General features: G+C 41.4%; 1 long non-coding RNA gene across 1 annotated transcript in view; it reads left to right on the top strand.

Annotated features, from left to right (window-relative positions):
• The first annotated feature begins 967 nt into the window (after nucleotides 1-967).
• Nucleotides 968-23,854, top strand: part of LOC136573397 (uncharacterized) — a 368,611-nt gene continuing 345,724 nt past the window's right edge. Inside the window, exon 1 of the long non-coding RNA XR_010785882.1 lies at nucleotides 968-1,031. This is a non-coding gene — a long non-coding RNA (uncharacterized lncRNA). The remainder of the gene's footprint in view (nucleotides 1,032-23,854) is intronic.

Genomic DNA, 23,854 nt, shown 5'->3' with positions numbered 1-23,854 from the left:
AGGTGTCTCAGAAAAAATCTCCAATTCCGAAATAAAGGGATTTATCACACGATTCCTCAAAAAGATCCTCCAAAACCACAGAACAGGAGCTGCAGATAGATAGAGCCCACAGACTCCCCCTCCCAAAGTTCCTCAAAGAAAATACACCTAGAGATATCATAGTACGCATTCATCACTATAGCACCAAAGAGGCACTCATGAACACTGCGAGAAAGCTAAAGGTGCTTCCAAGTCCTTACGCTGACATACGTCTATTCATAGACTTGTCACAAGCTACTATGGAGGCGAGACGTAGTTTTGCAGCTGTAACAACGGCATTGAGAAAGGCAAATATTCCCTACAGATGGGGCTTCCCCACAAAAATCATCGCCACTAAAGCCAATACAGTATATGTATTTCACAACCCCTCTACAGCTATGGAGACACTAAAATCGTGGGGTAAATAAAGCTAGAACAAGAAGAAGGAGAAATGACAGGAAAAGATCCCGCTAAATTTTCCCTCTTTATGTTCCTGGAAAGGAAAAAGAAGAAAAACAACTGTTTAAAAACCAAAGGACACTTAAGGACACATTAAATCTACAGTCCATTCTGGAATACAGAGATGTGAGTCCTCTCACTATAGTGACTTTGACCCCCCAACCGATCATGCAAGAACAAGCTTGTATAAATATCCTTTTGAAGGTTTACTGTTGTTTTACCATGTGTCTCATGCAAAAACCCGTTGCCAGTGAAGGAACAATCGCAATTTGTTCAATACTATCCTGTGTGGTATTTTCTTCACAGGGTAAAAACACTTCTGGTAGCAAGGTTGACGCAGGTATTCTGATGTATTACTCGTTTGTTGTTGTTTCTTGTTTTAACTATTTTTTGGCAGATAAACACAGATACCTCCGGGCTTCCGTCCTCCCGTGCAAACGACCCATCATGCAAAAATGGCCACAAAGTTGATGTCTATGAACGCCAATGGCCTGAATTCCTCTTACAAAAGAAGCTCCGTGTGGAGAGAAGCATGCCGTCTCGGCGCGGATATAGTATGTATCCAAGAAACACATTTAGTAAACACAGACAGCCATAGAATGACACACAAAAAATTCCCCCAGGTTATACAAGCTTGCGCACAAAAGAAACATGCAGGTGTGCTGATAGCATTTAGGGATACAGCCCCGCTCAAAATTGACAAACAAATATGTGACCCAAGAGGACGTTATATAGTACTGGTGGGCACGCTAAAAAACACACAGGTCACTATAGCTAACATATACGTCCCAAACTCAAACCAAATCAAATTCCTAAACAAAATAAACAAAAAAATAAACAAAGTAGCCAAGGGATTTATAATCATAAACGGCGATTTTAACCTGGTACCAGAAAGATCTGTCGACACCACAAGCGACAAAGTGAGAGGGGGTATGTCCCTAGGCAACTGGATAAAGAGAGCCGCACTTTTTGACACGTTTAGATGTCTCAATGCCTCCGCCAGGGAGTACTCATTTTTCTCTGCAAGACATAAATCCTTTTCTCGCATAAATCTGTGCCTGGTAGACAGGTCTCTCATAACCTCTACAATCAGGGCTGAGGTTGGCCCAATAACTTGGTCGGATCACGCCCAGATACTGACATCTCTGGCAATTGGGGGATTCCGCCACCTCCATAAAATGTGGAGAAACAATACTTATCTAATGAAAATACCCAAATTTCAAAAAGATATCCAAAACGCAATTGAAGACTACTTCACCTTAAATAATACGCCCGATGTAAGCCCCGAATTGCTCTGGACAGCACACAAAGCCTACATGAGAGGTATTCTTATAAAATTAGGAGCTAGGTACAAAAAGGAAAAACTAGAAAAAACTGACACCTTATTGACAAAAATTCAACAATTAGAAAGTCTAGCCCAGACTAATGCAAACCAACAAACATATAATTACCTATTCAAAACAAGACTAGAACTGCGTAGGGTGCTGCAAGGGGATCACAACAGGGAAATAACCTCCCAACGTGCTAATGTCTACGCATCCCTAAACAAACCCTCTAAATGGATGGCCAACCTGACAAAGTAAAAGACAATTAAAACTAACATCCCATACATTTGGAACTCAAAAAACAAAGAATTTAAAATATCCCACCCGAAACAAATATTAGAAGCATTCCGCCTATTCTATAGTAAATGATACAACTTAAAAGATGACCCACAAACTTCTCACCCTAACAACGAAGATATAGAAAAATTCCTGAATAAAATTAAACTACCATCAATAAACTCAGTCCAAGCCGCTAGTTTAGATCGCCCAATAACGGTATCCGAGGTGGCGGAAACAATCTCCTCCATGAAAAACCAAAAAGCGCCTGGTCCAGAGGGATATTCGGCAGAATATTATAAATGGTTCTCAAACTCCCTATCTCCCTACTTGGGAAAACTCTATAGTTCAGCTATGGAAAAAGGATCGTTTCCTGAAGAGATGCTCCAGGCTACGGTGGTAGTGTTGCCCAAACCAGGAAGAGAGCCAGGCGATTCGGCAAACTTTAGGCCCATCTCCTTGCTCAACACAGACGTCAAGATATATGCAAAGATACTAGCAAATAGATTACTCGATGTCCTCCCAAGTGTTGTGCATTCTGACCAGGTGGGTTTTGTAAAGGGGCGGCAGGCCTCGGACGGCGCGAGGAGGGTTCTCAATCTCTTATATTCCTCACAAATCTCTAGATCTCCAACAACCATGATAGCTTTAGATGCAGGAAAAGCTTTTGATAGGGTTCACTGGGGATATGCGTTTCAAACGCTAAATAAATTTGGCCTCGGGGAGGGTGTGATTTGCGCCGTCCGGGCCCTGTACTCCTACCCCACAGCTCGAGTGTTAATAGATGGTGACATTTCAGATAAATTCACCATTTCCAATGGTACACGCCAGGGATGCCCACTTTCCCCTATACTATATGTCCTCATGGTGGAACCCCTGGCCGAAATCATAAGATCCTCTATAGAAACAAGAGGAATTCCTCTAAACTCCTGTCAACACAAAATTGGCCTATTCGCCGATGATATTATCCTCACACTGACACACCCCTTGGAGTCTCTGAGAGCTGCCTGCCAGATCCTCGAACATTTTAGCAAAGTATCCTACTACAAGCTTAATGTAGACAAATCAAAAATACTAGGCATAAACATTCCACAAAGCCTACAGCACGCAATCCAATCAGAATTCTCTTTCAAATGGGGGGGCTGATAACATCCCGTATCTGGGCATATTACTTTCTGCGGACATAAATAAACTAGAGGGAATTAACTACACACCACTCTTGGAAATAATCCAAAAAGAAATCGACTACCCATCAAGAATAAATTTATCTTGGCTAGGCAGGATCATGACCTATAAAATGAAAATATTGCCAAAAATGTTATACCTTTTCAGGGTCCTGCCGATCCCCATATCAAAAAGCACAATCAAAAAACTACAAGCACAACTATGCGCATTCATTTGGAAGGGAAATAAACCACGACTAGCCCTTTCAATCTTAGCCTCAAACCGGAGGAAAGGAGGCGCAGACATACCTAACCTAGAAAAATATTTTAAAGCTTCTATCCTGAACCAAACTAGATGCTGGACAAAAAGAGACAACACAATGGCCTGGGTAGGCATGGAAACATGCCTCACAAAAACCCCCAAAGGACACCTACTGCTACTTGGCGCATCACTCGCGGCCATGTCAACCAACCGTGCCCTAAACATTCCTCCCAAAAATTTGCCTCTTACAGTGGTAACCTCCCTAAAAATGAGGGAAGAGTACACAAAAAAAGTAGCCACCTACGATACCCACAAAAAACAAAAATTGCCAATTGAAATACTAAACTTGTTCATATCTGATTTAAGAATTGACACCTGGAGAGTAAGGGGAGTGGAAAACTTAGAGGACATAATGACAGGGGAGGAACTAATACCTTTTGAAATCCTACAGGAAAAATGTAATCTTCTCCAAAAAGACCTCTTCAACTATACCAGAATAAAACATTTCCTTAAAAAGTCTCCTATATACAAAATAAAAATCCCGATGGAAGTCCAAAGAAAGATCACATCAGAACCCCTCCTGGGAAAGTCCGAAACCAGATATTTCTATGATATTCTGACAGGTAACAACAAATTATCCAAAAAAACACATATGCTTAGTTGGGAAAACGAATAGGGTACAGCTATTTCAACGGAATCATGGGAAAAGGTCTATAAAACGGCGTGTGGCTCAACCAAAGGCCTGGGAATACTGGAAACACAAATTAAAGTAAATCTGAGATGGTACTACACACCGTGCTTGTTGGCCACAAGATTCCAAAACACCAATAACAAATGTTGGAGGAACTGTGACCAAAAGGGTACTCTAACGCACATATTTTGGGCATGCCCTGCTCTTGAGAGATACTGGGATCTTATTCTCAATTATCTAGACGAAATTCTAAAAACCCGTATCAAAAGATCCGCAAAACTAACCTTATTATTGATCGGCTTAAATAAATACCCTCCAAAAATCAGATATTTGCTGGGTCATGCCCTTATGACAGCAAAATCTCTCATTGCGAGAAGATGGAAAGAGCCCACACCTCCATCCTTTGGGGAATTTAGGGACCGTATGGCAGAAAAACAACTATTCGAAAAGTGGATAGCACTAAGAAACAACTCTTTAAAAAATCACAAAGAGGCATGGGAGCTATGGAGGTAAGTTTATCCGAAAAAGGTAAAGCCACACAAAAAATGCCAAGTTCATTTATTACGATACATGGTGTATTGAAGTATTTCTTTTATATACAATTTGAAACTGTTTATACGTTCTAACATTATTGATATATATATAAAAAAAGGGGATCTGACAATTACATGATTTAAGTAGAAAGCAATATCAAAGTAATGTTAACATGTTTGCAACTACTACATGTTTTATAAACTGTGTGTATATTACATGTCTATATCCCAAATAAAGATTTAATACTGAAAAAAAAAAGCCTGGCAGCTGAATGGAAAGCAAACTGCCCCAATTATAGTAAATAGGGTCCATTTGGGTGCTGTTGAGTTCCATCATGAGCCATTTGCCCAGGGGATTCCCTTTTTCTGTGTGCGGTAAGAAAAAATAGAGCTCACCCTTTATAGTGGGCACCCCACAGCCAGGCGATGATAGTAGATGGAGCTCAAACCAGAAAAAAACGCCAGCAGCCTTTCTCAACAGCTATGTACACACTGAGGGCTTATTCCCATGAGTGTATATCGGCTGGCGTTTTCACGGCTGGCTGATATACGCTACCACCTGAGCTGTCTTCCCCTTCCCCTCCCTCTTCACAGGCTCTCTGCCTCTCTCCTCCCCTCTGGCTGTTTGCAATGGGAGGGGCAGGGCGGAGCTAAGCCCCCATCCTCCCGCCACCTTTTCCACAGCCAGCAATGGGAGGGGCAGGAATTAAGCTCTGCCCCGTCCCGCCCTCTCCCATTGCAAACAGCCGGAGGGGAGGAGAGAGCCAGCTTGGGGGGAGGGAAGGAGGAAGACAGCTCATTGGAAAAAGCCCTGACAAACACGGTCTTATATAACACACAAATCTAAAAACAAACAGATGCATGACTTTCTTGCTTGTGCTGAATTCAGACTTATTGGTTGTAGGGTGGATCCACAATCCATTCATTCACAACCAGGCTTGCTGCAGGTTTTCAATGGGTGTATTAAGCATGTAAATATATCTAGAGAGAGACACACACATTAATAAATCCCATATTATACATCTGCTTATTGACAGCTACAGCCATCTTTTCTCTTCCGAGTGAAAAATAAATAAAGGGCACTTGGGAATGTTAAGTTAGATTGCTGTACTTTATTTTCCCTTGTGTATCCCTACTCGCTATAACTAATGCAATATTTTATTCTTTAATAATCTACTTATAACCATTGCTTCGTTGATTTACTATTATTTCTTAATTTTTTTTTTTATTATTTCTTTTGCGTCATTGGAAGCTTTCTCCTATAAGGTTCCTCCCTTCCCAATAAACTTGCAATCTGCTCTGGTTGAACACATAAAAGATGTTATTGCGTACTGTCAAGTGGTTGGGAGACTGCAAAGTAGACCCTAAGTTATTATTAAACTCCATTGAGTAATGTGTACATAGTAACAGATGAAATGAGAATGGTCATAAGAGTGTGAATGGGGGTGGATGTTCAATACTGGAGTATCTGTGATTATTTCATCACACAATCCCCCAGCATTCCCTATGAACAACAATAATATAGAATACATTGATATCATGTTATGGGGTTATCCCTCTAACTCTCCTACAGGTACCGTGTGCTCATAAACCTGCAAGACATTATTATACTGCCAAACATAACACTGATAAGCACTGCAGTACAATCAAAAAAGGAATCGCATATATGCTAAAAAGGTGCATTTTTGTTTCTCTATGAAAAACATAGAAAACATGATTATCAGATTTGTCGGCAATGTGCTAGCAGAGAAAAAAAAATCCCTATCAATAACTTAGATGATAATTTGTATTAACATAGATAGATAGATAGATAGATAGATAGATAGATAGATAGATAGATAGATAGATCTGATTTGAAATTGTCAAGCTCCAGAATCCCAAATGCCTCCATTTTTAAAATCATGTCCTTACTAACTTTGTATCTCTTACTGCCTTTCACTATCTCTATACCAAAGAAGGAAAAGCTACTATGTTTCCCCCATGATGATGTATAAAAAGATTAGCTGCACCAGAACTCCCTACATTGCTTTTGGAGATGTTTCTCACTGACTCCAAGACCCGGATCAACAACCCCGCTGTTATATAATGTTTATAATGTCTCATGAGAACGAACCCATTGACATCAATAGGTTCTATTCTCTGCGTATCGTGCGTGTATATTTTATGCATGCAAAAACACGTGCAAATACGGACGTCTGAAGAAGCCCCAAGGGTGGTTTCACATCCAATACAGACCCGGCACAACATACCAGAAGAAAAAGTGCTGCATGCAAAAAGCCGGGGAGCTGAGCGGAAAGCAAACTGACCCATTTATAGACAATGGGATCCACTTGGGCACTGTTGGGTTCCGTCATAATCTCATTCATCCAGGAGATTCCCTTTTTCTGCTCCCCAAATGGAGCAGGAAACTGGACCCCCGCCACAGATGTTAAACCACCCTAACAAGGTAATTGTATAGCTTTGTATACTTTGCATTATCCATCTTGTTCTCAGTTCACTTAATGGCTCTTGCATTATCATGGATAACCCCTTCTCGATAAACACATGCCAGTGTTTGTTAGTATTTAACTCCGGTGATAGAGCCTTGCTACGTTATGGTTTGTATTATGGTACGTGTAGTTGTTGATATTATATTTGAATGCCATATATTGGATACAGTAAATATATTCATTTAAGAAAACAGAGAAAAACAACAATGACCTTTCAACCTCTGAAGAATTAAACAGAGCCATATTGAAAGCAGATGAAGACGAGGAAGAATCACGGTACACAGTCCTGTCTAAGTTCATTTCCAAAGCAGCACAAATGACTGTGGCCAGCCACAGGGAGCGATGCCCATTGTTTCAGAGCACCGTTACTGATGCTGCCCTTGGCTGAAAGATCACTGGAAATTCGTTTTTTCTAAGCGACTTCCAGGAAGGCAGGATGAGCTACATTAGCCGTCTACTCAATTCAGAAGGTTTTCATTTTTGTATGTACGCTGTTGCATCAAGGCAATCTGGACAATTAAAAAAAGTACAACAAAGAGTAATCAGCGAGAAAAGCCTAAGAAAAACAAGGAGAAAGCATCTGTAATAGCTATGAAATGCTGAAGAAACATGTATAGTAAGTACAGATGCAGCATTGTGTAACCTGAGGCTACCTACACACAGGCGAGCGCGATATCCAGCTCTGAAACGCGGCCTGATATCGCGCTCACAAATGTGCGATTTACCTGTGGATGCGAGGCATTTTTATGTCAAAAATGCCTTCCATCACTTCCGTAAAGTTGCGATCCTACAAAGTAGCTTTTAGCTGCTTCGATGGATCAGCAAGTGTTTGTCATTGTTTTCAATGGGAAACTTTGCATCACACTTGCATGCACATCACAAACCGTGCAATGTGTTTTTGGCGATACGTTCTGAGGAATGTGAAAAGATAGAACATGGGGTTCATATTTGGGTGAGATTCTCACAACGCACAAATCTTGACTGTGATGACTTTCTGCAACAAGTTATCTTATCTTAGGGTTGTTTGACATCTAGGCTGGAACCTCCAACGATGCAACGCCTTTTAGCTGGGCAGCTTCTTCTGAAAAGTTATCTGAAAACTCAGGTAGACTTTAAATATTGATATTTCCAAATATCATAGAAACAAAATCGCATCATATATCTTAGGAATACTTGTGAAATAACAAAAGTAACCAAAAGCTGGAGTAGTTGGGTGGTGGTAGGATCAACAAAAGCTGATATATTCTGGAGAGAACGGCAGTAGAATGAACATGAGACATTCTCATGGCAGAAGAATGGTTGGGATGGTCTAGGCAATGAGAATGATACAACTTTGTTCTATACTGTACCTATGAGGGCTATTCACCCACTCATATAGCATTAGGGTGCTTTCACACAGATGTTTTCATTAAGCAAGAAACCCATTATTTACTAAGGATCTAATTACTGAAGCTATTTTTCTCTCACAGCAATACTATGAGATGGAAAAACTGCAAAGTGCAATTTTTGAGGACAATCTTGCCCATTATTGTCTATAAGGGAAAAAATCATATCACACTCGAATTTTCCGCCAAAAGGGCTTATTGGCTCCTGCCTCTTGGGGTTTTTTTGCATTCCCAACAACATAGGAGGATAAACAGGCTGAAGTAGATGGACCTTGCCTTCATTCGGCCTTACATACTATGTTACTATGTGATTTTCATTTGAGTGCAATGTAATTAAAAAACAAAATCCTTTTGAAATAGAATAGAAAAAATGCACATGAAACTCACATGTCCAGTGATGCGATGTGCTTTTCTCACCAGAAGAATTGCATTCACATAGAAGATTGTAGTGCGATATCAGTCTAAGTATCTCTGATCAATATCGCACTCAGCTCGGTGAATCCAACCTTATACTTACAGGAGCTTTCTCCTAAAGACAACTCTTTCTTTAAATGAGGGCTTCCTGGTGATCATCTGATCTCCACAATTCTTACTCCTGGAAGCCCCGGCGATCACCAGGGAAATCACTAGCTAGTCAGGTTGTATTAAAATCCAACTCTTCGAATGTGTGACCAACTATATAACACATAAACAGTATAGCCTACCAGGTTCACTTTTAGAGCTTTAACACACGGGCTAGTTTTTGTCCCGTTTCAATTATTTCATTCTCATTATCGGGATACTATCTTCCTGGGATTATCGGGACCTATCTTCCCATTTTTTTTCAAACTAGCGCGGAGTTTAAATTGTCAAAGAGAAAACCACCCAGCCCATGCTCTAATATGCTCCGTAGCGGCCAGTGTATTAGCCCATGCACTTTTATGTTTTTGCCTTATGCCGCAGATCCCTGCTCCAGTTTATGGCTAGGACCCCAAGAAGAATATCCCACTATATGTTGTCCATATGCCCTAATAGAGGAAGCGGACAGTGATTGTATTATGATAGAACCCTTTAGCAATCTATTATAAGTACACCAGTGTACATAAAACTTTTTAATAACAGTACAAAATGTATAGACAAATATATTTAATGTATTCCTTTGATTGATACAATAATTAAAATGTAAGTCTCATTGCCATTCATGTTAATAGGATTGAGTTGCTATACAAGGCACAGCCACTGCACAGTTTATGCCTGGTGTACACTGAAGTGACCATGGTGCTCACACCAGCACTGCTGTTACTTCAATCAACTGATTGGCAGGGATCCTGAGTTATGAACCCTCCCTTGATCAACTATTGATGATTTATCCTAAGGATAGGTCAACAATAGTTGAGTCTTAGAAAACCCCTTTAAGCAAGCGTTGAGTCCAAATTACTTATGCATTCATTGAGTAACAACAATCATTTAAGTGAGATAATTTAAGTAAACTAATAAGACAATAAAACTTGGAATAAAAAGTAAACAACACCGGCAGGACACTTTTAGAAAATGACTTTTGTGACCGCTTCATTAAGCAGATTAAACTTCCGTAATTGAAAATGGGATGAAACATCTGATTGAATACTGGCAATGAATAAACAAATTGTGTTCTAAGGATTTCCAATATTGTTTGTCTCAACAGGCCTTGCTTAAAATGAGCATCCCATAATTCAATGGGCAAGTCAGAAAATAGTCATGGTAGTATCGAGTTGTATTAGCAGTTAATGAACTGAAACACATTCTAGGAAACAGATTTTAATTTTATTGACTTATTCCTTCTTTTGTATGCAGCAGGGTATCACAATGATAAGCAAAAGAAAGACCTTAAAGGGTTGGCCCACAATAAAAATTGGTTATACATGCACCCAGCCTACAATTCTAAAATCATTTTAGATTTACACTTATTAAAAATTTTTTTATCCCCCCGATATTGCAGGACTGATGTTAGATTAGCTCCTCCCGCTGCTTCTATTCTGTGTCAACCTTTACTCTGGGTGTCCTGAAGGATTCCTGTTGTGGTGATCGGCTGCTTCTGAAGTTGCTGAGTCTTCTCTGGTGCCAGAAAAGATACTCTGCAAGTGATTAGAGAGTAAGTCAGAATTGCTGAAATTGCTTGGCATCTTTTCTTTTATCAGTGAAGATGCTGGAGCTGCAGAAGCAGTTGCTTACCACCCTATGGAATCCTCCACATATCCAGTGAAGCAGAGAGCAAAGCAAGACTGAGCATGTGTGACCACCTTGAAGTAAAAACTGAATAGAAACAGCAGATGATGCTTTTCTACCATTATCCTCGGAATATTTGGGGAGCAATACATTTCTTAATAGGTGAAAATACCAAAAAGGTTTATAATTATGGGTGAGAATAATAAACAGAGATATACTTACCCCTCTAGGGCCGCTGGGATCCAGTGCTACAGCCCCCTGTGGTCATGGGGTTTGTTGTGACAGATGATGTCACAGATAATCACATGACTGCTGATGCAAATGAGAGGCTGCAGCATCACGTTCTTGAACTCTTGGCATCATAGCACTTGGGATGTGAACACCAATACTGAGAGAATGGGTGATGACACTGCAGCCACTCATTGACTGCAGAGGTCACCTGATTTCCTGTGAGATCATCTGTCACTGGAATCACCAACCGCAGCACTGGATCTCAATGATCAAGGAGGGTTAAGTATACTTATGTTTATTATTTTAAGACAGGAAGTCCTATCAAAAAGGGGTTATCCAGTAACTAGACACCTTTAGGAACATGCAGGAGCGTATATGGTAGCATAAGTAGGCATTTTGTGCTCCACCATACGGTGCTTTATACCTTGCTCATCTACTGGTAACTAATTCCGGATTTTAGATGTTATGCTAAAATTCAAAAAGTCAATGAGACATTTGCTTACATGTAATGAAGAAGACACCATTACAGGAGAATGTGGAAATACTGACTGTAACAAGCAATAATATACTACACATTAGAGATGATCTGATTTGATGTTATAGGCAACTGTTCCACATGTTCTTCTTCTATTGATTTTAATTAATATGGCTTATCATCTTTTCTCAATATATATATATATATATATATATATATACTGTGCAATCGTTTTAGGCAGGTGTGGGGAAAAATGCTACAAAGTAAGAATTCACTTCAAAAATTGAAGTCAACTGATTGGAGCCATTTTTTTTTGTAACAGAGCAATGATCCCAAAGATAAAGCAAATGTCATTAACAACTATCTGCAGCATAAAGAAGAACAAGGAGTCCTGGAAGTGATGATATGGTCCCATAATAATAATAATAATAATAATAATAATAATAATAATCTTTATTTGTATAGCGCCAACTTATTCCGCAGCGCTTTCAGGCATGGATAAATGCAAAACAATACAACAATTGCAACAATTACAATGTGAGATACATTGGGTTAGACACAAATGGGTTGAGGGTGGTACAGGAGGTGCAGGGGGTGGGGAAATAGGCAGTATGAAATTTTATGTACAGATCATTTATCAGAAGGCAGACAGGGTGGAGCACCATAGGGAGGGGCGAGGGACTAGGTCAGGAGATTTGGTATGCTTCCCTGAAGAGGTGCGTTTTTAAGGCACGTCTGAAATTTCGTGCATCGGGAATTGTCCGGATGCCTTGGGGTAGAGCATTCCAGAGGATGGGTGCTGCTCTGGTGAAGTCCTGTAGGCGAGCATGAGAGGTTCGTATTACAGGGGTGTTATCTGATCGGAGTGAGCGCGCTGGGTGGTATACTGACAGTAGGTAGGCGATGTATGGTGGCGCAGCGCCATGCAGAGCTTTGTGAGTGAGGTATAGCAGTTTAAATTTAGTTCTGCAGTGGATGGGCAGCCAATGCAGCGACTGGCATAGTGCAGAGGCGTCTGAATAACGACTGGATAGAAAAATGAGTCTAGCTGCTGCATTTAGTATGGATTGGAGTGGAGCGAGTCTAGTGCGGGGGAGGCCAATGAGTAGCGAGTTGCAGTAGTCAAGCCGGGAGTGGATGAGCGCAACCACGAGCGTCTTTAGCGTGTCCGTGGTTAGGAACGGACGTATTTTAGCAATATTTCTGAGGTGCATGTGGCATGTTTGGGCCAGAGATTGGATATGGGGGGCAAAGGAGAGGTCAGAGTGCAGTGTGACCCCAAGGCATCGGGCATGCTGTCTGGGGGTTATAATGGTGCCAGACACTGGAATGGAGATGTTGAGGGGAGGTCGGTTAGAAGGTGGAAAGACAAGGAGGTCAGTTTTAGAGAGGTTTAGTTTGAGAAAAAGGGAGGACATAGTGTTAGAGACAGCGGACAGACAGTCGGTGATATTTTGGAGGAATGGTCCAGAGATCTCACGAGAGGAGGTGTATAGTTGGGTGTCGTCAGCGTAGAGATGGTATTGGAGGCCAAATCTGTGGATGGTTTGTCCAATTGGGGCAGTATAGCCAGCGAGACAGCGAGAGGAAGTGGAGCAGAGATAGAACCAGCAAAGGAAACACTGAAAGAGCGGTCAGAGAGGTAGGAAGAGAACCAGGAGAGAGCAGTATCCTTTAGACCAATAGAGCGGAGCATAGTGAGAAGGAGATTATGGTCGACAGTGTCAAATGCAGCAGACAGGTCAAGGAGGATTAGTAGGGAGTAATCACCTCTCGACTTTGCAGTCATCAGGTCATTTGTTACTTTTGTAAGGGCAGTTTCAGTCGAGTGTAGAGAGCGGAAACCAGACTGGAGGGGGTCGAGGAGCGAGTTGTCAGAGAGGAAGCGAGTAAGGCGGGAGTAGACCAGGCGTTCCAGTAATTTGGAGATAAAGGGGAGGTTTGAGACGGGTCGGTAGTTGGCAGCATTAGTCGGGTCAAGGGTTGTTTTTTTTTAAGCAGAGGGGATATAATGGAGTGTTTGAATGAGGAGGGAAAAGTGCCAGAGGTTAGGGAGAGGTTGCAGATTGTGGTAAGGTGAGTAATGAGAGCTGGGGAAAGGGAGCAGAGGAGGTGAGAGGGGAGAGGGTCGCTAACGCAGGTGGTGGGGCGGGCAGCGGAAAGGAGCCTGGAGACTTCTTCCTCTGTCGTTGGTTCTAGCGTAGATAGTGAGTAGGTGCTGGATGCAGTGCTGATGAAACTGGGATCAGGGCTAACCATGCCGCTTTCAGAGATTTCTTTTCGAATCTGGTAGTTCTCCGGCAGTCAGGTCTGTCGCAGGGGCCTGTTCCTTGGGGCTGAGGAGGGAGTGAAAGGTCTCAAAGAGTTGTTTAGGGTTGTGGGATAGTGAGGAGACAAGGGAGGTGAAATAAACTTGTTTGGCATTGTGAAGGGCTAGGTTATACGTTTTAAGCATGAATTTGAAGTGGAGGAAGTCTGCTGGCAGCTTTGACTTTCTCCACAGCCGCTCGGCGCATCTAGAGCACCGCCGGATGAAGCGCGTTTGGGACGTGAGCCAGGGTTGCCGTGGTCTGCGTTTGACGGCTCGCGTCACAGGCGGTGCCACTTCATCCAGGGCACGGCTGAGGGTGGTGGGGTAATATTCGGCTGCCAGGTTAGGGCAGGGGAGGCGAGAGATAGGCGATAGGGAGGACTGAATAGTTTCGGCAAACTGTTTAGTGCGGATAGACTGGAGGTTCCTAGAGGTGTGATAGATAGGAGGGTCAGGAGAGATGCTAGGGTGCCTGATGGAGAAAGAGAGAAGGTTGTGATCTGAGAGTGGAAGGGGGGAGTTAGTAAAGTGAGAAGCAGAGCAGAGACGGAGGAAAACTAAGTCGAGAGTGTTACCATCTCTATGAGTGGGGGAGTCAGAGATTAGTGATAAGCCAAGGGAGGAGGTAAGTGTTAAAAGCCGGGAGGCAGATGAGGAGCTAGAGTTGTTAGTAGGAATGTTGAAATCACCAAGGATGAGGGTTGGGATTTCACAGGATAGGAAGTGGGGGAGCCAGGCAGCAAAGTGGTCTAGGAACAGGCGGGCAGGACCTGGGGGGCGGTAAATAACTGCGACACGCAGAGGCAGTGGGCGGAAGAGTCGCAGGGTGTGGACTTTGAAGGAGTGGAAGGTAAGCAAGGGAGCTGAGGGAATGACCTGGAAGGTACAGTTTGGGGAGAGGATGATGCCTACTCCTCCACCGCGTCTGTCATCCGATCTGGGGGTGTGGGAGAACTGCAGGCCATCATAGGACAATGCAGCGGGGGAGGTAGAATCGGACTGCTGTATCCAGGTTTCTGTGAGGACGAGCAAGTTCAAGCGTTTACTGGTGAAAAGATCATGGATAGTTGGGAGTTTGTTACACGCAGATTGGGAGTTCCATAGGGCGCATTTGAATGGGGCAGGGGGGGCATTTTGGTAGAGAACAGTACGGGGTGGGCCTGGGTTGGGGGAGATGTCCCCTGCAGCTAGGAGTAGCAGAGTAGCAAGGGTGAGCAAATGGCTAGGGGATTTGTGTGGGTGGCTAAGGTGTTTCTTTGCAGTATTGGGGGGTTGAAGGCGTCTTAGGAAGTTGAACAGTGCATGGGAGCCATACATAGGTGAAGAGAGGAGGGAGGGGCTGATGTGGATGGAGTGTGTTGGGGCTGGGCGTTGGAAGAAAGAGTGAAGGCTTGAAAAGAGGATAGTGAAGGAGATTAGTGCAAAGAGGAGAGTATTTCCCTTCAGGCTTTGGACAGTTGTGCATGTTACCTGTCTCCTGCTCTGTCCAACTGCGCTGTATAACTGCATCATTCAACAGCATCAAACACTTGTTGCTGGACACTTAGTGCTGGGGACATCAGGTGAGGCAGCCTCTGGTGAGGCATGGAGGGTAGGCCTTGAGATCAAGGCCATAGAGCCTTGATCTCAACATCATCAAGTCTTTCTGGGATTACATGAAGGGAAAAAAGGATCTAAGCAAGCCGACATCCACAGAAGATCTGTGCTTGGTTCTCCAAGATTCTTGAGACAACCTTGCTGCCGAGTTCCTTCGAAACTGTGTGCAAGTGTACCTAGATGAATTGATGCTGTTCTAAGGGCAAAATATGGTCAACCTAAATATTGATTTAATTAAGATTTATTTTTTGATCATTTACTTTGCATTTTGTTAATTTACTAAATAACTATTAACAATTCTATAACCAATTAAATGTTTGAGATTATCCTTCCCATTCCACCAAGGTGTAACTTGAAGCTACTGGGTCCAATCTATAACATGGCCCCTCATCAACCATGTACAATCCGTAATCCTTGCTGCTTCTTATATGTGTGAGATGTCTTTGGGCCCCTCAGGCACTGGGCCTCATTGAGGATTCTACCTCTGTACTTCCCCTGCCAACTCCCTTCTAAAGATACAAGATAATTAAAACACTTGTTATATGCAGTTCAATCAAATATTACATTTTTGTCTTCAAATCTGCCTGCAAAATGATTTGCCAAGTTTGGTCATTTCCATTTACAGCCTTGAATACGCACAATGCTGTTCTTTTTTTTTCCCTCCAGCATCTGGGGTGTTTTAGATCTTGTGCATACTGAAGTACTATTTTCCACACATGGTGTAAATGCTCTGCAGTATAAATAATATACAATAGTTTAGGGATCTTATTAAACAAGTTATTGCTTTTCCAATTAAGCTCACACCATAAATAGATTTAATGAACCAACCTTTCATAAATGTACGTAGCTAGAACTATACAGAGGTCAGCTATGGTGAGAATACTGTGAATTAATCCATATAAAAGAAATTATTTCAAAAGGGCTTTCCGGGATTTTAGATTCTCAGAATTGTGTTATAATTAGGTACATGCTCTCGTTTGCAATGTTATTTTTCACAATAGTAACAAATGTCTTTAAAATTCTTTAATGTGATTGTTCCCAGTAGAGAAACCAAGTAATCTTGTAGATATGATACCTTTTAATGGCTAACAAAAATACATGATGTTAATGTGAGCTTCCGAACCTCACGGAGGTCCTTCATCAAGGCATAATGAAATGGATCCAAAGAGGCATACATATACACTATAGGACCCCTGCACATGGGCGGAAATTGTGCATCGGGATTTCCCGCTAAATTTCCGCCCCTGGACGCCTGCATAGGATTGCATTGCAAAACGCAATCCTGTGAAGACGGACGTGATTTGTCTGCGTGAAAGTACACGCAGAAAACAAATCGCGGCATGCTCTGTTTCTGTGTGGGTCTCACAGAAAAGTCTCTTCCAGCTCCCCGTCTCTGCTCTGCGCATGCGCCGGCTGGCTGGCAGCCAGCGCATGAAGGAGCCGCGGGAGAGGTGAGTGCCGCACTGGTTCCTGCAGGGGCTCGGGTTGGGGTCCCGCTACGAGAATTCTCGCAGCAGGATCCAACCCGGCCGTCTGCAGGTGGCCTTAAAGACAAGAGTATTTGGACGCTGCCTGTTTTTCAGAAAAAGTGCTTTAATATGCAATTTAGTGACGTGTCGGCCCTCCTTTTGCTTGTATTACAGCGGTAAAACATTAAAGCATACTATTTACAAGTTCTCTGTAAGTCTGGGCAGGAGTAGCTCGCCATTCCTCATGCAAGGCTGTGAGAAGAGATTGTTGTGAGGATGGGCGAGGGTGGCGGTATCATACCTTTCGTTCCAGTTCGTCCCACAAGTGCTCGATCGGAAGAATGAATAGTTATTACAAAATGAGCAGCTTTTTATTTTACCCATGCCCTTCCCAGCATACAAACTCAGTATTTGCTTATTTGCTGATTTTTTGCAGTGTCCAAATACTTTTGTCCATATAGAGTATATACACACATACCTATGACAAGGTTTTATGGTCCTGAATTAGCATTAAGAGATCATCAGGTCAGCAGTGTTATCTGTGAAATTCTTTATGTTTGATGACAATATTGTTATTCTGATAGTTAGCCTTGTCTGGCGCAGAGTGTTAAGATAGCAGAAATGCAGTCCTAAGTTCTCACTCATGACATGAAGGTTGCAAGGTAAATCCCCGCAAGGTTCAGGTAGCCAACTCAAGGTGGACTCAGCCTTCTGAGGTTGGCAATATGAGTACCCAGCATGGTGGGGGTAATAAATAAATTACCTGAAAGTGCTGTGGAATAAGTTGGCGCTATACAAATAACAAGATTTATTTTTATCTTTTATTCTATTGTTTTCCTTTAAAGTTCAATCAAAACATAATCATAATAGGGCATATGGACAGGGGCAATTGTCTTTAAAACACAGTATAAAGAATCTCTGTGTAGCGCACTATTTACTCGAGTCCTGCACCAGGCATAACAAAGTTTTCAAAGTGTTTCTTTAAATAAAAGTTCATTATTGACAAATGACTACTTTACTTTATATATATAGAGAAGCCTAAATGTCATAACTTTTTGTTATTTTTTGCATTTGTTGCAATTTGTTCAGATTGTTTGCTCACAAAAATATTCATGAGATCCAAGTGAAGCAATTTTTTTTGCTGAGTTCTGCACAAATCCATAGCTAGCAAATGGCCTATTATGTGTAAACACCGATATATGAAATGTTAAGTGACTTTGACCATAACAGGGGTCACTTGACCAAAGATCTCTGGGTAGCACTGCGTTATTGCACTGCCATTGAACTCAATGGAGTAACAGTGCAAGCCACAGGCTTCCACAGGCTTGCCATGACCATGACTTCAGACTTGCAAAAAATTGGATGTTTTTGCGATTGTAACATGACATCAAGTTGTGACAATCTGTGTCAACTTGTGATTTACACTGTGACTTCATTGCGTTTAATAGCAGTATGATGTTGCACTGTCACACAACAATCTTCAGTTGTACAAGCCCTCCATACCCCCCATCGCAGCCAAAGTCACTGTGTATCCCTAGCATAATAGAACAGGCTCATTGATAGGGTAGTGTGTAAGACTGCAATGAAGCTCCTGGCTGAAATGTTGCCCTCAAGCAGCCAATGGCTGGATGATTTTGCCAATGGAAAGGTGGTATGACTGCCAAAATCTGCTAAGCATTAGTGGCCGTGAGTGGACAAGGTTGATGCAGCATGGGACTGTACCCTAATGTTCTATATGAAGTGATGACATTTTCATTTTGGCCATGTGGATAATGCTGCATTTTACAATGGAAGAACTGAGTTTATTACCGATGACCTTAGATTTATATTAACTGGGAAAGAGTTTTCAATATTGTATTCTCCTACTAATTATTCTGTAGGAACATTTTTTGTTACATTGTCTTAGAAAGAAGTATTTAAATATACAGAGACAATGTGAAGTCAGTCATATTGCCATTGGACCTGAATCCTTGTTTGTCTTCGACTCTCCTGGAAAACAAGGGCTATAAGCCAGACAAAAAATGAAAACCAAACTCTCTGGCTAATCATCAAGTTCAGGCAGCCAGAAAGATCCCACAAGAAATTATTCTTTGCAGACCTTTGGACAATGTAAAAAACAACATCTGAAAGACACGGCATTTATAAGCAATGCTGAATACCGTATGTTAATATGTGAAAGGATAGCGATAAAAGAGCTAAAAATATAGTGATGCAGTTTTGTGACATTTCGTTATGGGGCCTAAAGGAATAGTTGTCAAAATAGTAAGATTAAATGTTTTACTTAAACTTGATAGAATTGTGTTTTTTGTTCAAGCTGTCAACATGTCACAGCTACAGAGCTTGTCAGCTAGCTTTCCAAGACACTAAGAAATGCAACATCCTTTCCCTAGCACTGCTTAAACCAGTGTTTCCCAAACTCCAGTCCTCATGGACCCCACAGGTCATGTTTTCTGGACTTCCTCAGTATTGCACAAGTGATGTCATTATTGTCAGTGCCTCAGACATTGCCACAGGTGTTCTCACTATAGAATATCCTGAAAACATGACCCATGGTGGTCCATGAGGACTGGAGTTTAGGGAAACACTGACTTAAAGTGACCCTCCAGGCCTGGACAAACAGATATGGCCGCACTCTGACTGCCTACTGTACACTGTGTAAAGGAAGTATGTATCAGTAGTCTAATACACTACATGCTGATGTGATTGGTCAGCACTGATCATGTGGGCAGCATTGGTTAATCAAAGCAGGTGTAGTGTCTTAAGGCCCGATTACACCAGCCGATAATGGCAAAAAAAATTGCTAATCGGCGATCATTTTAGCGATAAAAAGTGCGTGTAAATGTGCGCCCATCGTCTGCTTTTCGGGCACAGCTGGCTGATCGTTAAATTCAGTCCAACCTAAAAATTGTTGTTCACTTTTATCAGTAGTTCTCCACAGGGGAGTGCTCATAGCATTGTTTCCCCGTGGAGAACAAAGGATCTGAGCGCAGATAATAGCCTCGGGCTATTAACTGTGTTCAGTGAAGGCTTAATTTGCACACTTAATTGGAATTTAAGTAGCTGAGTAGCTACTTAAATACCAATGATTGCATACCAATTATTTATGCAAAATGATCGCTCAAAGCTATCACTCAAAATGTCGTTTGAGCGATCTTTAAGCAATCATCTGCATTTAGACTAATGATGCAAACGAATACAGTGTGCATTAGGTGATCAGAGAAGCTGGTGCGGCCATCTTTGTTTCTTTAGGCTAGGATGGTCACTTTAAATAGGCCGATTTACCATTCAGGCATCTTAGAAAGCTGGAGACCAACATCAATAGGAAGAGTAATGGTAACTCCATTGCCATTGTGATTTTTCAGAAAAAGGTATAATGACTAAGCAGAAATTGTACTGACTTCAGAAAGAATAATAACTCAAGGATTAATAGCTGTTAATGATTTGCTGATTTTTGAAGGGACTCATCTTGAGAGGTCAACTTTTTTCAATGCAAGAAGACTGAGCCTGCTCACCTTAGCTGTGTGTGGGACCAAAACACTCCAGCAACACAAGAAGAAGATCCAGCACCAATTTGTAATAAAACATCAAATATTTATTAGATATAGCATACAAATGTCATGGCATTAGTGTGCATAGCAGTACATGAAGAGACCAGCAGACAGATGGAGATTATGGTCTACTAGGTTCTGCACACTTATTGATGACCAAAACTGCGTAGACCGTAATCTCCATCTGTTTGCTGGTCTCCTCATGTACTGCTATGTACACTAATGCCATGGAGAAGGATGGATGTATTATTACAAATTTGTGTTGGGTCATCTTTGTAATGCTGGTAGAACAAGAAGTCAATTAAGTGTCAAAGAGTTTGTGAGGATTGATGACCTAAGGGTGCTAAGGTAAGCCAAGCAGAGAAGCTGGTACCAGGTTATAATAGAACATTTTATTGAGAATCAGCAGGTGTGGGTAATGCATTTCGAGGATCAAACAGCTGGACAATGCGCTCAATTTGTAAGATTTAGGTACAGATGCAATTAAAAACAAGTATAAATATTATATGGAATATAAGCATAAAAAATGAACAAACAGTACAAGTAAGAAAAAGGTAGAGAGGGAATAAAAAAAAACAAATATTTGTATGTATAAAACACCAATTCTTACCTCTCCTTAATGCTTAATTAAATTCTTGGTTTACCTCCCATTCTTTGCCACTCGTATCACAGATTTTACCTGATGTATCTGAAAGGGACCCTTTTGGGTTCTTTTTCTGTAGCATTGAGCACCCATTATGATCAGGTTTCTGAGAGACAAACTCAAGGAAAGAGACCATCCAATTGAAAGCTACACTCAAAACATTGGAGGTGCACCTAAAGACAGCCTGGAACAGATTTCCACAAGATCTCGTACATTGACTCCAATGCTCTATTTAGATCATCCATGGACCTTGAGCATTTACTATGAAAAGAAATGCAACATCAGCTGGTCTATAAATTCCTCAACATCTCAACTACATTGAAGAGGATATTATTTCCAAAGGCCTAAGGCCCATGGTGGCCTTGTCATTTTCCAATAATGAGATTTGCTCTTAAGATTGGGATTCTCCCATGAATAACTTAAATGGAGAAATGCTATGCCTTTTATCGAAAAAGAGTGAAGCACTATAGAAATGCCTAAATGAGGAAATCTCCAGCTCATGGAAACAGATGGAGACCTAAAAGTCGCACTCTGAGTTCCTCAAGTTTGAAGATGTTGCATGACTAGAGTTCTTAGAGCTATAAAAGAGATTTTTTCAGAAAAAAATTGGCAGAGTACTGGGAGATAAAACAGATTACCAGACAGGTAATATAAAATTTTGGATGAAGAATAAAGTCAATTTATCCCAAAACAGAACTGATAGGGCCTCAAATAATAGAAAAACACAGACAAGAACAAGATTAAATAAATCATAACAATTATCCTTGCATTAGTAACGTAAGACCACTTCTTCCCTGTTTGAGTAATAATGTAACATCATACCCTTTGCATTATAGCACATTCTATCCTACTCACCCAAAAAAATTGTACCTGAAAGCTATCAATGTCCCCTGAGACAACAACGTTTTTTTAATCCTATGCAGAAAAAAGTGGAATAAAATAAAAGATCCACCACTTCAACTTCAACAACCGTTACCAAACCCAATCACCAAATACCTCTGTTAAAATCCAATTCGATCTCTTGATTGAGGAATTAAAAACATGTTCCTGTTTTTCTCTTCCACCAACAGTCTTTTCTGATATCAGCTGCAGCTTCCTACTACACTTACAGCACTTCCGTCTCCAACATCGGGGTCAGATGTGAAAGCCTAATCGGATGCAGCTCTCCCGTTGACTTGAATAGGAGTGAAGCCCTTTGTGATGCTTCCTCCTCCAACCCTAATATGACTGTTGTATTGTTTCCTTTATTTTTTTTTAATTTAATACAGTTTTTTTTACATTTCAGGAGAGATTCATTTTGGCTGTTTCCCTTCTCTAAATGTTCCAGCAGTTTGGGTGGTATATATAACTTTTGACCTCTGTTTTTCCTTAATTTTCCATTCCAATACTTTCTTATGCTTTCACTAGAACATATGTGGGTGAGTGTAGTGGCCCAGAGTTAGCAGAAGCCCTCCATAATGTTAAATGTTTGTCCTGTGCAATTGTATTGTGAATGTCTTCTATGTGTATGCATTTGATGTGTATTGCATCTCTGCATTACTGAATTGGTTAATGTCTGGGTTATGTCTGAGAAATGTATCATGTTGTATGTTATGTGACCTTGTGGTATATATGTGTTTGCACAGTGAATGCAAGGGTTGCTCTCTGGGGTTTTGGAGGAGAGACAGTCCACACACAGACACTGTCTCATCAATCCATGTGTAAGCATAGAAGAGGCCGAGTGATTCCCTGTTGTACAGCCCAGGAGTACTTCGCCTGGGATGTACCGGTGCTACCACTAAGTACAGAGTAAGGAGAGAGATCCTTGTCTGGCAAGAATACGGCCCAGGAAGTGTGAGTGTAGACTAGTAGAGAGTTGGAGAGAGAGAAAGAGTTGCTGGGAGCGGGATCACATGGATAACTAGCCTGTGGATTACTCGAATCCCTCTGAGAAGTTCTCCTTGTCGCACCACCTTCTAGAAGAGTAATTTGTATTAGTACTGTTCTGAAGCTAAAGTAAATGGACACTACTGACCGTTCCCGGTTTGTCCATGAAAAGTTGACCTGTGTGTGTGGACTCTTTTACTACTACATCCAGTTTCATCCCAGAGGATTGAATGGTGGTATCACGAGTGATAAAAGAGACTTAAGGTAATTTTGAGTTGCCTTTCCTTGTGACCTTTCCCTGCAGTGACTTGGATGGGTCCCAAGCTACCCCTAGGGGAGGAGATGGTAGGACCCCATGACAAAACCTTGATCTACCCCACTGTCTCCTTGGCTGTGGGCCCGCTCCTTGGACACTGCATGAAGTGTTCACTTCATTGAATAGTCTATGAAAAGCACACATGAGAGACACTTTAAAAATAGATGTCCATTTAATAGGGTTGTTTTATAAAGAACATATGAACATCACAGAGGAGGTTTTCCTGCTTGGGACCCGTTCTCTTTTGGCCAGCACGTAGAGCTACTTACAAAAGACATCTTTGGCAGAGCCAATTCAACCATGTATTACATAACTAATATCACCGAGGCAGTTAAGTTCCCGTTAATCAAGTGTATTTCACTGTAGGGAACCACAGAAAAATAGAATAAAATATAACTTTTATTAATTAAGATAAAAAAGCAAAAGAAAAACAATATAGTGCGATATAAGGTGATGAGATAAAACTATGCTCGAATAGTAATAAAGAAGAAGTCTCTTTGATTTTATCAATTATTTTCATAGGCCAACTATGCTCATCTATGCTCATTTTGTTAACAGCCACTGTGCTGTTCAGATCAACTATCAGCCACTGCTCTTTGTGGCTTAAAAACTGT

The sequence above is a fragment of the Eleutherodactylus coqui genome, chromosome 7, assembly GCF_035609145.1.
Source record: "Eleutherodactylus coqui strain aEleCoq1 chromosome 7, aEleCoq1.hap1, whole genome shotgun sequence".
NCBI lineage: Eukaryota > Metazoa > Chordata > Amphibia > Anura > Eleutherodactylidae > Eleutherodactylus > Eleutherodactylus coqui.
Note: the sequence above shows the minus strand (reverse complement) of the source record. Positions and strands in the feature narration are given on the sequence as shown.